We start from the raw sequence: 14,257 nt of genomic DNA on the forward strand, positions 1-14,257 counted from the left end.
AAAAGGCGCGCTTTGTTCCGGACGATGGCAGAAAAATGCTTTAGCTGCTCTAAAGAACCTTTCGTTATTTTCATACATTTTTTTTTCACCAGGCACTGATACCTTAGAAAAAATAATGGAGAGCATGGGAAAGGTGGCGGCAACGGCAGGATACAAAGGTAACAACTATTGTAACTGCTTTTTGTTGCATAAACCATTCATGCTTCATGGCTACATGTTGCTGTAGGTACTCTCGTTTCTCGATTGCAACATCGGCAGCCTAACATTTACGAGAATTAGTCATTGGTTATGCTACTTGCTTTTTAATTGTCGTCATGTCAGTCAAGAGGTCCTCGTAAACGTAAGGCTACTGGCTGATAACTGCAACATATGCCCCATAATTTGATAATAGTTGAGGTCAATGCATGTATCCATGCAATATTACTTATTCGTGCAATTGTTTTCGTGCGAAAACCAGCATACAACCGCGTATGACGAACATACAAACTCCACTACAGTTACCTGAAAATATTCAAGTCTGCTTGTAATATAAACGACCCTTGCTTCTTTCCCGTTCTAACAGCAAAGTAATACCTATTTTCAGCTTATATGTCAAGTAAAATGAACAACAAAGCCTAAAGTGACCTTTACGGGGCACTTACCACGTGCGGCTGTTGTTCTCAACTGCTGATTTTTTTTCTAATCTCGTTCATAGTAGCTGATCGCACGCAGATGCAAAGCGTATTACCCATTACGTCAAAGGAGTAGGGGGTAGGAAAGGGGCTAAGTTGCATCAAATTTTGCATTGAGCTAGACACAGGATGGCCAGCTTGCGGATAAAGATATTCCAAACAATAAAAAGTTGCAAGCGCTCATCGAATTTGTGTTTCACGTGATGATGCTTTACCGCTGACCTTGTATTTGACATGCTTGAAACCTGGGCAATTTACGACTATTTACGGCTCTGCGTGGTGCCCTAGAGTACACCACATTCCAGAGACGTAGTAAATGGGTTGTGTTTTTGACTCGAAATTGGCCTTACAGACCAGGCAGTCAGTTCTTAATTGAGGTTGACACAAACAGCCAATGTAAGAGATTGTCAAGTTTCTTCACCACGTCACAGAAACAGGCCACGTGGTCAATTTTCAGTGCCTACCTGGTCATTGTGGGATAAGTGGCAATGATTCCCCAGGCAACGCGGCTCGCATAGCCCACTAAGAGCACACCCTTCCGATTCCTCGGTAAAGGAGAGGCGCTGCAAGGCAACTTTGTCACCTGGCATGTAGTCTGTGTCTGCTGGGTGCAACACTCCAAGCGTAAGACATACAAGACTCCATCAAATAAACCCTCATCTGTAACTTCTACCTCAATCCAGAATTCGTTGACTTGATGTCGGCTTCGGTTCGGGCCTGCCTTCACGTAAGCATATACAACACTCATTATAGTGAGTGACAGTACGGAATGAGACGTCTGCGTCACCGAAAAAGACGCCAACCATCTGCTATGCCGCTGCCCTCGATTCGCCTCTGAGAGACAAAAACTTTCTGACGTGTGGTGACAATTGAATGATGGGCCACTCTCTGTGCAGATGCTGCTGTAGCATCGTCTTCGTCTTCCATTGCCTCAAAAGGAACCGCGAGTTACCTTCGTTGTTGCTTGTAGCAGCAACGTTAGCCGTGCGCTCCTGAACCCATGAATGATGGTTCTGTTTTATTACCGGCATGGAGGAAAAAAACGTTCAGTGATTGCATTGTGCAATGCGATAAAAAATAACAAACCAAAGATAAAATAAAAATATTAGGTCAGGCACGAACAAACCTAGCCACCATTTTTCCCACAGGGTCCAGGCTTCTGATTTTTTTTATTGGCGCAAGGTAGATTGAATATCACAGTGGCCAGCCTTTTGAAAGTAAAAACAAAGAATAGACTCATTGTGCACGTGCTCTCAGGTGTCACTCAATTTTTTTCTCAAGAAAGAGGATCTGTTTCTTGTATCATCGTCCTGCGTCTTCTAAGGGTTATCTTTTAGCCCGGTGATGTTTTTAGGTGAATATACGGATACCTCGCATCAATACAAATTTTAATTTATTGTAATCACTATTATTTTTTGCTGGAAATAGGAGAGTGTATTTTTTGAAGTGAAGCAAATACACCAAAAGTGTGCAAAGAGTGGTAAGTAGAATGCGAGACTACGTTTTTTGTGGTAATATTTCTGACAGGAAGTAATAGTTTAGTGAGAGGTGAAATTATCTTGAGACCACAACGGTGTAGATGAACATCTCTCAAGTGTACTATTAACCCTCTCTTTACAGCTAGCAGATGGTTGGATGCATTCGTGCGTGGTTTACGAAATGAAAGAGCTAGATTAAGCCACGAATATAAGAAACAAGCCTCTAAAGGTGGGTGTACATATCTCAATTTATTGCAAGTGAACTCATCAAAGTGCATGCCTTACGGCTGAAATCCAGCGAACTGCGAATGTTATTGAGTTGACACGCCTATAAGAAAAGAATATTACATTTCGAGATTTTTCATACTGTAACTTCTAGACATCGTCATTTATTTTTATTCCTGCACCCGCTGTTTCCACCGATTGCTTTAAGTATAGCTTTTTCCCAAGGACAATCAATGAATGAAATTCGTTGAGTGATAAAGCCGTTTCAAGCTCATCCATAGATATTTTTCAAAACACCTAGCACATATCCTCGTTTGTAATTAATGATGCTTTATTTGTCTCTGCATACTATAGTGCATTCAATAATTAAATCTATCGTTGTGTTTTTGGTTGCGTTTTATTTTTGATGCCTTCATTCTTGTCCTATAATTTCTTACTTTTGATTACATTTGTCCTGTTCTTAGAAGAATTGCTATGTTTTCATGTACTTCTTTTTCTACTCCTGTTATAGCCCTATGTAAGTGCTGAAAGTATCCGTAAATAACTAACTAAATAAATTATTATAGTACGGCTGGTGAAAAACAACCAATATTTGTTGCTTTTTTCATACAAGTGCATTCCAGACTCTGCAAGCTCATCGCCAACGTATTTTACACGTTGAAGAGAATAAGTAACCGGTTGCAATTGCACTTACATGCTTTAAAAAACGCAATTGATTGCAGTGGTTAATTACAGTGTCAAAAATACCAAAGGTACAGAGATGTACTCTTCGAGTGCTTTTGTATTACTTCCTTTGAAAGTTTCAACTGCCTAACACGAAAATTTTCCAGATCTTCAAAAGCCAAATATCTCCACAATCCCCAACAAAAACATTACAATGATTTCGATGATATGCGCAACAAGAGAAGTCATTTTAGCTTCATCTGTGTAGTAAAAAAAACCCGACAATGGACAGATTTACGAAATATAGATATGACAATGTTAGATTTCATGGTTTTTGTGTTTACGTATTTTTTTTTCGTAGGAACACCACCGGATGTTTCGCAAGAAGTCGTTGGCTTTGCAAAAACAGGGTGAAGATTGTCTGCATTTTGTGCTACCACCAGTTTAGTGAAGTCGCACGCAAGTTACTCGTAGCACATTCCGCTGCACTCAATAAAAAATGCTCAGAGCGAATGCATCTTGCTTCCAGTTGTACGACCGAAATACTTACCAGCCATGCAAGATTATCGCAGTATGAGACCACGTCCGGTACGGCAGTAACCAGGTTGTTGTTGTTGTTGTTTTCCTATTGTTAGTGGCGCATACCCACTGTGGGGGATAGGCCAAGAATTGAGTGGTTTCAAAATTTACTGTTCAGATTTGGAATGATGGAGGTTTAACAGAAAGATTACCGATAGCCTAGGAAAGTGTGGTGCTTAATGCATTGCATACAAATATTTACATAAACGAATTTATTCTTAGAATAGAGCAATCATCTGATTTTATACGTATATATTTATGTAGACCTGTTAGGATAATGAAACTGGTTAATTAGTCAACCTATTAGTTTTACCAATATAGTCCCGGACGGCCGCGCATACTGTCGCATTAGAGAAACCAGAAATGGAAGCTCCAAAAGACAAAATGACAGGCAGAGATAAGTCCATACCAATACCACGTAAAGTTATTTCTAATAGAGTTTTTCGCAATGTGTTAACCCGCCTGCAGGTAAAAAAGAAATGGTCAATTGTTTCCAGTTCATCACAGAATGCACACAGGGGCGAAGGTGTCTGAGCAGACCTGTGTTTATAGAGATTTAGATTTGGTACCCGGCAACGCAGCCTTGTGATAGCTACTTCTCGTTTTCAAGTGCGGCAAAAGTCTCTTCGCCAGGGATATAATAAATGGCGATATTCTGTAGAGTTTGTTAGTGCTGAACCTTTAAAGACTTGCATAAACATACGTCTGCGGAATCGAGCAGCACTCCCATAAGCGGATGATGGACAGAGGTTATATTTTCGATCAAGATGCACGAGCCAAAGAGACCCAGCCCGCGTGACATACGCTGATGTCACTACAACGGTTTTTGTCATACAGATGAAGATGAAGTACATAGTCAGCGCTCACAGCAGATATACTTTAGAAAGTATGTGTTTGCTTACTGGTGCCAAAATGAATAGAATAATTCACGGAAATTACACAACACTCAAGGCTAGTTTTTTTTTGAAATTTTTAGTGCCATGGGCGTATGCCACATATCATGAACTAGTGATATAGACGACTACGCTAAAATGCTGTACATAACCAGTAAGTATTGAATCGTTTTTCGGACTAATAACCTGGCCGGACGGATGCAAGGTACTTTAAGTACAATGCAGATTCTGGTATATTAACCTGAGGATATACATTCGATAACACCGCACATACGAGCTGCGTTGAATGATAGACATACCATGCACCTTCCTTCTCAGCAGCATTGAGAATACATTCATATAGACATGAAATACGCACTTTCGTTTTAGGTGAGACCCTCTTCCAGGGAATGAATTTATTTACAGTGCTGCTTACGTGCTGTCGTTAGAGCTTAACACATGACAAAAGAAAGAAAGAGATAGAATTTCAAAGACTTGTTTTTTTTTTGTTAGAAGCAGAAATAATGATAACTGAGAAACTATCAAGTCAATAAAGAAACTACAGTGGACGAGAAAGCTGTTAGACGCGGGCAGAGAATAACCCGCACCCTTCATATAGAAAGTTCGATACTCTACCGGATATATATACGACGGCGGTCAGAAAAGGCAACCGCCACCGCAACACACTTAATAGAGCAGCAGACGCGTTGTTCCAAGTTTGCAGGTTCGATCCCTGCCAGCGGGAAATTCCCGCATCATTCCCTATTTTTTCATATTTATATATCGTAATTACAGAAGTAATATCTCGTGTGCTTTCTTTCCCTTGATTGTAAGTTTTCATAATGTTGTGCGTACCATTAGAAAATAAGGCGGAATAAAGTAAAACACGTGCGAATACAGCTTCTGTGGTTCCTTCTGCATCTTTAACCCAGGATCACGATTAAGCAGCTAGTAAGTGTCGTGGTATTCAAGCGAATCCAGCATTTTCTTTTAAATACGAAAGTGCCCAGAACTAGCATGGCATTCTGTTGGTCCTCTGGGAGAATGACAATGACAGCATTTTCCAAAAGATCTTTCATAACACTGAGGCCATTACTAGATAGTGTAGAAAGAAACTTTTTGTGGCACGACTGAGACAAATATGGGCCATCCAGCGAGCACGGGAGGTGGCTGAGAGACAGGGTCTCTCCACCACCCCTGGTGCGCCTTAGACCCACGCCTCAATCCGCTGGTTAAATAAAGTTTGCTCACTCACTCACGACTGAGACAAGACACCCACAAAGCTGTGTTCCCAACCTAGGGCTGGAAAAATTTCGTCTTTTGCTTTCTGCAACCTCTCTTTCTCCTCATTCGCCGAAAATGTGGGTTCGGGCTTCATCCTGTTGTGACTGATGAGCTTGGTTGACAGCGCGGTCAGCAGCACACATCACATGCCTAACGTAACAAGCTGGTTCAGAGGCACCGAGGAAACAGAGGCACCGAGGTGATCAAGCCTGTGCATAGAGTATTTATGTTTAAAATGTTGAAGTTCAGTGATTGTGCCGTCCTTTTTGTGTTTCCGTGTGTGTCTCTGATCCCAGCGTGTGCTGCCGTGTATCGTGAATATTATGTGCCGCCACTGTCGAGTCATAAGGAAGACTTATTTTTCATATTATTATTTTGTTCAGAACAGCGAAATTGTTCGGGAAGACCAAGAGAAAAAGCAATTATAATCCGCTTGATGGTGTCGTGGTCACACTACACGTGTTACAGCTTCAGTGGTGATAACGAACAAAAAAAAAATGAAATGCACATGAAATGCACTGAAATGTACTGCATGAGAATGTCCCAATTCAAAAAAGAAAACGCGCTTGCATAGACTCGAAGCAACATTAAAAAAATATTTTCCTTGAGAAAACAACGAATACGAAAAAGAAATCGACGTTGTTGTTTAAGAAGCAAGTTCATGATAAAAATATTTAGCTGAAAAGTTTCCGTAGATTTGTATTGAGGTGGTTGGAATGTTGAAAAGCTGCTTTTAACTGATTTTATGTAGCAATAATGGTAGCATGAACAGAAGTATATGTTTGCTGTAATTAGTGCGTCATTTATTAATTTGCCATATTTCAGGTTTGCGTATATTGTACTTTATTAGGATGGCCTATAATCTTGCTAGTGTTTGAAGAGCCCTAGATTTTTTCATTAGGCTGGTGTTATACTGATGACATAGAATATAGTTAAGTGTGGACTTTACCGGCACAACGCTGCGTCTTATAAAAAGGTTACTTGTGTGTGAGAGGTATGAAACCTCACATGCTAATTGAATTACGTGTTTCTGTAAAACTGCTAGAATGTTAATGTTTTTTTTCTTGTAGTAGTACCCCAAACTAGCAATCTATACTTAGGTATTGATATGAACAGAGCATTTTGAAAGAACAAGTTGATGCTTATATGACATTCGAAAGGGAACTGGTGCATCACATCAATTGTACTAGATAGTCTGCTTATTATGTAATATATGTGGTCATCCCATGACATATGTTCATTGAAAAAGACGCCTATAGTTTTTATTGATTACAAACTCAATTTCTGCATTATTTAACGTTATTGATGCTAGTTGTACGGTCTTGTTCCATGGTCGAAACAATATTGCCTTAGTTTTGCTAATGTTAATTTTTAGGTGGTTTTGAGTAGTCCAGTAAATTATTTTCGATAGCGCTTCGTTGCCTCGTGTATTTAGTTACTTTTCTAGAAATCTCTGAAAAAAAAATTTGGTGTGATCTGCCTACTTGCCCGTATCATAAATCGTCGGAAGTTCGTTAGTATAAAGTAAACAAAAAAATGCCCCCACCTACCCGAAGGGAATCGTGACAAAAGGCGAATGATTTGCGTAGCGTGCATAACGGCGTTTCCCACGTGATAACCCAGTGTTGCAAGAATATTGTTTTCTCCTTTTTCTCACACTGTGCAGCCATTATCGCCGTTCGCCGCACATGGCATTTGTCTGTCGCGAAAAACACGGTATGCATTTCCAGCTCTAGTAGTTAGTGTGAACGGTTAAAAAGTACTAGTAAATAAAACATACAATAACAAAACCAAACGTATAATAAAAAAATATTAAATAAGAGAAACAGTGCTCTTGGCTCGGCGTTGACGTTTCACAGTGGCATCTCGAGCACAAATTTTCGTATCTTCTTGAGAGGCGCTCAGCTAGCGAAGGGTCGAGAGAGGGGCGCGAGCGGGTGAGAAAGTGGGGCATAGAGAAGAAAGAGAGCAAACGGCGAAAGAAGGAGCAGCGAAACACTGCATCTACCCGTTCCTACACTCTCTTACAGTACATGCTCTGGCTTACGAGGGTGAGGATATGCGCGCGCACCCGAAGCTCTTGCTATGGAAGGGGGGGGGGGGAGAGCGGAAAAAGAGCGGCGCCGCAGACAACGCCGGATGCCTCACATAGCCCTACTAAGAAATGCGTTCGCATTTATAATGGGGAACACCACATATGACCGGTTTTTCATCTGATTTTCTTCCCGCAACAATTACAAATTGACTTCTATGTTTGATTGAAAATGTTGATTGTGCTATGCCTCTAATGCCATTAGTTCCCAACTTTTTCAACAAAATGCTGTGGTTAGCAAGGTCGAAAACCTTCTAAAAGTTTATTATACCCAGCACCATTTTCTCACATCTTAATTTCTCTAACATAAATTTTTTTTTCAAGGAAGGCAAGCTTCAAGGTAATGTCATAAGAAATAGGGATATGATAGTTGTGGTGACGGAGGAGTTTCACAAAGAACAATACAGAAGCCAAAACAACCATGATGATATCGTAACAAGTAATATTAGCTACGAGGAACGTAAGATCCTACCAGTAACGACAGAAGAAGTAATGAAAGCACTCAAACGAATGCAAATAGGCAAAGCCACTTGTGAGGATAAGGTAACAACGAACCTGCTGAAAGATGGAGGAGAAATTGTGTTAGAAAAAGTGACTACCTTCTATATAAAATGTCCCTTGACGGGAAGGCTACCAGAATCTTGGAAGAACGCCAACATCATCTAAATCCATGCGACAGAGGACGTCAAGGACTTAAAAAATTACAGGCGAATCACCTTACTGTATATTTTCTGCAAATTATTCACAAACATACTAGCTAAAAGATTTAAGATGACATCAAAGTTCAATCAGCCAAAGGACAAAGCTGGAATTTGTACAGAATACTCCACGATACACTCTAAGCCAAAACGGAGCAACAGGGGTATAGGGGTTGCTCCTTTCAGGGAGCAATTGCATTGCCACTCCCATTACTCTCCTAAAAGGAGTAACTGCAGAGGGAGGAACCGTTGCTCTCCTTTCAGTTCCTCCTTCGGGGGATGAACAGTTACTCCCTCCAGTTCCTCCCTGCAGACCAACAGTTACTCCCACCAGTTGCTCCCTGCCGACCAACCATTACTCCCACCAGTTGCTCTTCTAAGAGCAACAGTTACTCTTTACCGTTCCTCCCACGTGTTCGCAGTTACTCTCTGAAAACCAACTGCACATGCTTCCAGTTACTCCTTGGGGAAGTGAGTATTTATCTCGAGTATGCTTGTCACACGCTTAACACATGGCGAGAGCTCCTTGGAAAAGCACTGCTTGGGTGCTTCTAACACAAAAAGTGGACAATATTGAAAGGAAAATAAATGCTTTATTGTTCTTTTTATGAGGCGACGTGTGACCACACGTAAAGGTAGACTTCGCCACACCACAGCCAGCACTAAACAAACACCATAATACATCAAAGGTTTTCTGCGTCATCCGTGGAAAAACAATCTTGAATTTCTAGCATAGGGCAGTCTGTGTCATCATTGGCGAGAGAAGGGCAACTTCTCCAATTCTGAAGAATCAAGTTTCGCAGCTGGTGTTTCCATCAGGCTAGCGCAGCAGAACGTCACCGCAGGCATATGTGAAGCATCTCATTGCTGCAAGAAAAAAAATAGAAGTGTGAGGTTAAACATGCCAGAATCAATTCATAACAATGAGTCACACACACTGCAGCAGCGCTTACATTCTAGGATGTCTACTGCAAAACAAAATGTGAAAAAAAGGAAGGTTCGGCCAAACGTTACTTGGCAAGCCATATAAATGCTGATGTGGTAGACTCTCTTCACATGATGTCTCAGACAGCAATATTCTGGAAGAAAATGTGCAGCACCTCAACAAGGCATATTTGTAGTAGCTAAAGATACCCTTAGGTTCAGTTAACTTGTTTCCTATACACAGCTGAGTGACATTTCTAAGAGCCCATTCACCAATGGGCATTTTAAATGAGGTCATGTGTGGGGCAAATAACACGTCCTGTCCGCTCATGTTAAAATACTTATTTAGCTCGTGCACATAGTTGCTCTCGATTCTACTGTTCTATCATACGCTGCTGCGTCTTGAATTGTGCAATACCTGTAGGCACAAGCCAAGCATGCAAAGCCTGCTTGAAAGCAACCATTTGCAGAGGCTACATGATAATCTTCAGTATATTTCTTTGTACCTGACGCAAACGGCTGGACAAAACTATAGACAAATAAATGTAGACCGTGCTACCTTCAAAAAATGCTTTAAATTTAGAAAACTAGGGTGCGTTTGTTCACTCGGTTGACGAGTCACAGCCACGAGATATGTAAACGAAGCAATATATCTTAAGGCATGCACAGATATTCTGATTCTTTGTTTGACAGTGTCACAGATAGCTTGCCAATACATATATATTTGAGAGCAACAAGATGTGAAGCTTTTATTAGTTCAACGTCTTGTTGGTTCACAGCCAAACAGGTTACTGCTTGTTAGACAAATTGGAATAAGCACACCATGGTTTCCAAAAAAAAAAACATTATTAGAAATTAGCTCCCGGTGTGAATGTCTGCCTATTTATTTTGTACTGCCTTCTACATGTGCCACAAAGACATTTGTTGAGGATGTGCTACCAGTCAAGCCAAGATCGCATACTTGGTCAATGTGATGGAAATACAAACATTAGAAACACTGCCACCTCTAGTAAGAGCATAACACTTCAGTATCTTGGACTAGCAAAGAGGTGCACAAGAAAGTTAAGCCCACTCTTGCGGAACATAGAACGCGAATATTTCAGAGTGGGGGAGGTCAACATGCTGTGGCACTTTTAAACCCACGAAACATCTGCAGAAAACAGGGTAAAGGCAAGTCAAGAAACACTGTTATGAAGGCCTGCGCATGGACAGCTTTGTGAATCTAGGCCCAAGTGTTATGCTTTGTGCAAGCCAAAATCCATGTAAATAGGGAAAGCATACTTTTAGGAGTACCAGCGTAAAGAAATCTTGGCAGTTGGCTTTTTAGTACAAACAGCAATCCCTGCAATGAAAACATAAACATTATATCTTAACGGTAACAGTGTGAGCACACACACGGGCCAGCGGAGCCATGTCGAATTGTCAGTGCCAGTGTAACCATGTGGCATAATGAACTATTCTCTGGCCAACACATGCACAGTTTGCCCCTAAAAAGCGATGCTTTCATATACGTAGTACAAAAAGTCTGCACTTACCAAAATTCACTTGCTTTCTGTACTTTAGCATCGTTGGGAGCATCTTTATCTGCAGTATAACCAAATTTGTGTCATATCCCTGAAAAAAAAAGTAAAAGACATGCATCAAATATTGTTTCATTTGGTAGCAGTGAAGTCAGGTTAAGAACAGCCAAGTGGGAATCAGCCTAATTATGTGCATGCGGCAAATCCCAAACGGCATTATTGAGGTTGTCGAAATTTTCGTCGATTGGTATTAACGTCGATATGCGACTTCAACGGCATGCCAAGTTTTCACAGCGCATAAAGATTTCATGATGCAGAATAATGACAGCGGTAACGAGAACATACAGCATTTATGATTGTCTTTTACAATATTCAGTTTTGCTAAGGTTTTGCATCACTTAAGAAATCTGAAAGATTTGGGTCATTCCTCCTCCAATTGTTCTGTCAATATGTAAACTGCTCGCTTGATGGCGCGCTTATAAAATAGTACGTTCAGCGCAGAGGTGAAGCAAGTGACGCAGTGATGCGGGCAGATTTTTTTGTTTTTTTAGGCGTGCGGGGAGGGGGGGGGGGTCCGCTTATCTGAATAAGCCGGGCAAGCGAATATGGTCGTCAATTTGGGCTCCCTACACCCGGCCTAAAAAAAAATTCTGTGCGCAACCGCCTGGCTATGCCAGTGAAGTGATGCGACAATGATTTGTTCACTTACTGATTTACATACACTTTGCATCTCTAAAAAATGCGGCCCAAGGCCCCAACACTCAGCCGTTAACATTACATAAAGCCAATGGTAGAAAAGTGCCAGTATCAATGCAGCCACAACCCCACCCCAATGTTTTTTCAAGCGAGGTAGTGTTGCGGAAATGAACTTTTAACTGCAAAAGTACACTGGCACTGCAGTGGTGACAGGGGAAGCAAGAGGGTATGCAGGCGGTAATAGAGGTAATTTAGTCCGATACGGCTAGCAATGGATACGGAGAATAAGAGCAAATCATTTCTCTTTCAATAGCGCAACCACTCAACAATGTATTGTAAGAGCATTAAATGTTGCTGGAAATGCCACTCACCTGCACGCTGATGCATGCACAGTCCTTTGTCCGACGAGCGAACAGTCTTGCAGATAGCTGAAGACGTGTTTACGATGTGTTTGTTCCACCCAGCAGCAAAATCCACAACTACTTCGCGCTCCATAAAGATAAATATACACTAACCTTCATCACGAATAAGTAGAAACGCAAATCTGCGACACACACACACGATCAAAACATAGCTCACAAGCCCGCACGTCCATGTGCTCGCCAACCACAGACCATATGAAAATGAGTAAGTAGTGCGAACGCGAACCTAGTTGCGCCGAAAAAAAAAAAACGTCGAGCAGTGGCAGCACAGGCGTCAGCGCAATAATTTCAGTGTGTTCTCCTAATAAAATTATATAAAAAACTGAGGTACACTGAAACTCATAAATAAATATAAAAAGTTGAGTGTAATTTTTATTTAGTGCTAGTCAACATAAACACTGAATAAAAATTACTTTGTAACTTACATCGCTTGCTACACTAGCGCCACACTTGTCGTGCGGGCGCAGAAGGCGCAGATTTGTCATTCTGCCCTCAAACTACACGGTGAAGCGTGCTACTAAGTGTATGGCTGATGAGAAGCGCGTCTGGGTCCGATTTTTTTTTTTTTCTTCTCCGATATATCTGGGCGTTCGTGGACGAACGGCGTGTCTAGGCTTTTTTTATCGTTGTTTTGCACGTGTTTCGGCGTTCGGTCCGCTTTGACGTGCCAACTCTCCATTCTGCTGCTAGCGTGTGTTAGGTATTTGCCGTACTGTATTCTCAGGCCTTCTGTGTTCAGCCAGCGCTGCTATCTTGTTATCTACGGATGCTAAAATAAATCACTGTTTTGGTTTGGTGAAGTTTGGCACACAGAACAAACAATAATCTGGCCCATGAATATCAATGTGGGCGGCATGCATATTTTTGTGCGGTGTCTTGCCGGGGAGTAACCGTTGCGTGACGAGAGCATTTACAGTGGTTCCTCCTTCCGTTGCTCCCTTACAAACTTAAGATGAATACAGTTGCTCCTCCATTCTCGAATAAGTCGGCCATCTTGTTCCGCTTGGTCTTTTCGGAGAGTAACAGTCGGTCTGAAGGAGTAAAAACAGCCGTTGCTCCCATTTTGGCCATTTTTGGCTTAGAGTGTAGACGATATTCATACTATCAATCAGGTAATAGAGAAATGTGCGGAATGCAACCAAGACCTACACATAGCTTTCATTGATTACGAGATGCCGGTTGACTTTGTCGAGACATGAGCAGTAATGCAAGCACTGTAATATCAGGGCATCAACGAACCCTACCTAAACATACTCAAAGAAATCTACAGTAGATCCACAACCACGAAGTTCTCCGTAAAGAAAGTGATAGAATCCCAATAAATAAGAGTGTAGTGCAGGAGGACATGATCTCTCCAATGTTATTCAACGCGTATTTACAGGATGTTTTCAGGGCCTTAGATAGGGTAGAGTTAGGGACATAGTTAATGGGGAGTGTCTTAGTAACCGGTGATTCGTTCTTGACATTGCCTTGTTGAGTAACTCAGAGGACAAATCAGCTCACGAATACTGCAACTAGACACTGAAAGCAGAATAGTATATCGGTCTGAAAATTATTACGCATATTACTAAGATAATGTGCAACAGTCTCTGCAGAAAACAGCGATTTGTGATAGATGGAGAGATGCTGGAAGTTGTAAAGGAATATGAGGCATTTTTTTAAAGAGCCAGATGCAGAAACGGAAACTAGTCTAAGTTTCAAAGGGGCGTAAAGCATGCCTGAGTATCTTTTATGACAGTTCTAATCACAATCGGGTAATACCTTATTGTAGCAAGGACTCAGAAAGGCAGTTTCTAATGAAAATTTAGCCAAACGTCCAACTGTTTCAATGAAACCGAGTCACAATAATTAAATCAGCACTGCGTCAACAATAATGACCAACACAACCAACAGAGACTCATCAAAAATGTTTGATTTCTGACCTAGTTGTTTTTTATTGTGTTTATGTTCCACAATTATATATTTGTATAGTTAGCTGGCACTATACTGAAGCACATGATGTTCAGTGACAAAACTCGCTTATAAAGAATGAGAGGCTGACTTGTATACATATCAAGTGAGGAGGAGGAGGAGGAATAAATGAGGAAGTACAGGGAGGTTAGCCAGTTCTTAGACTGGCTGGCTACCCTGTAC

This window comes from Rhipicephalus microplus, chromosome 8, assembly GCF_043290135.1.
Source record: "Rhipicephalus microplus isolate Deutch F79 chromosome 8, USDA_Rmic, whole genome shotgun sequence".
Lineage (NCBI taxonomy): Eukaryota > Metazoa > Arthropoda > Arachnida > Ixodida > Ixodidae > Rhipicephalus > Rhipicephalus microplus.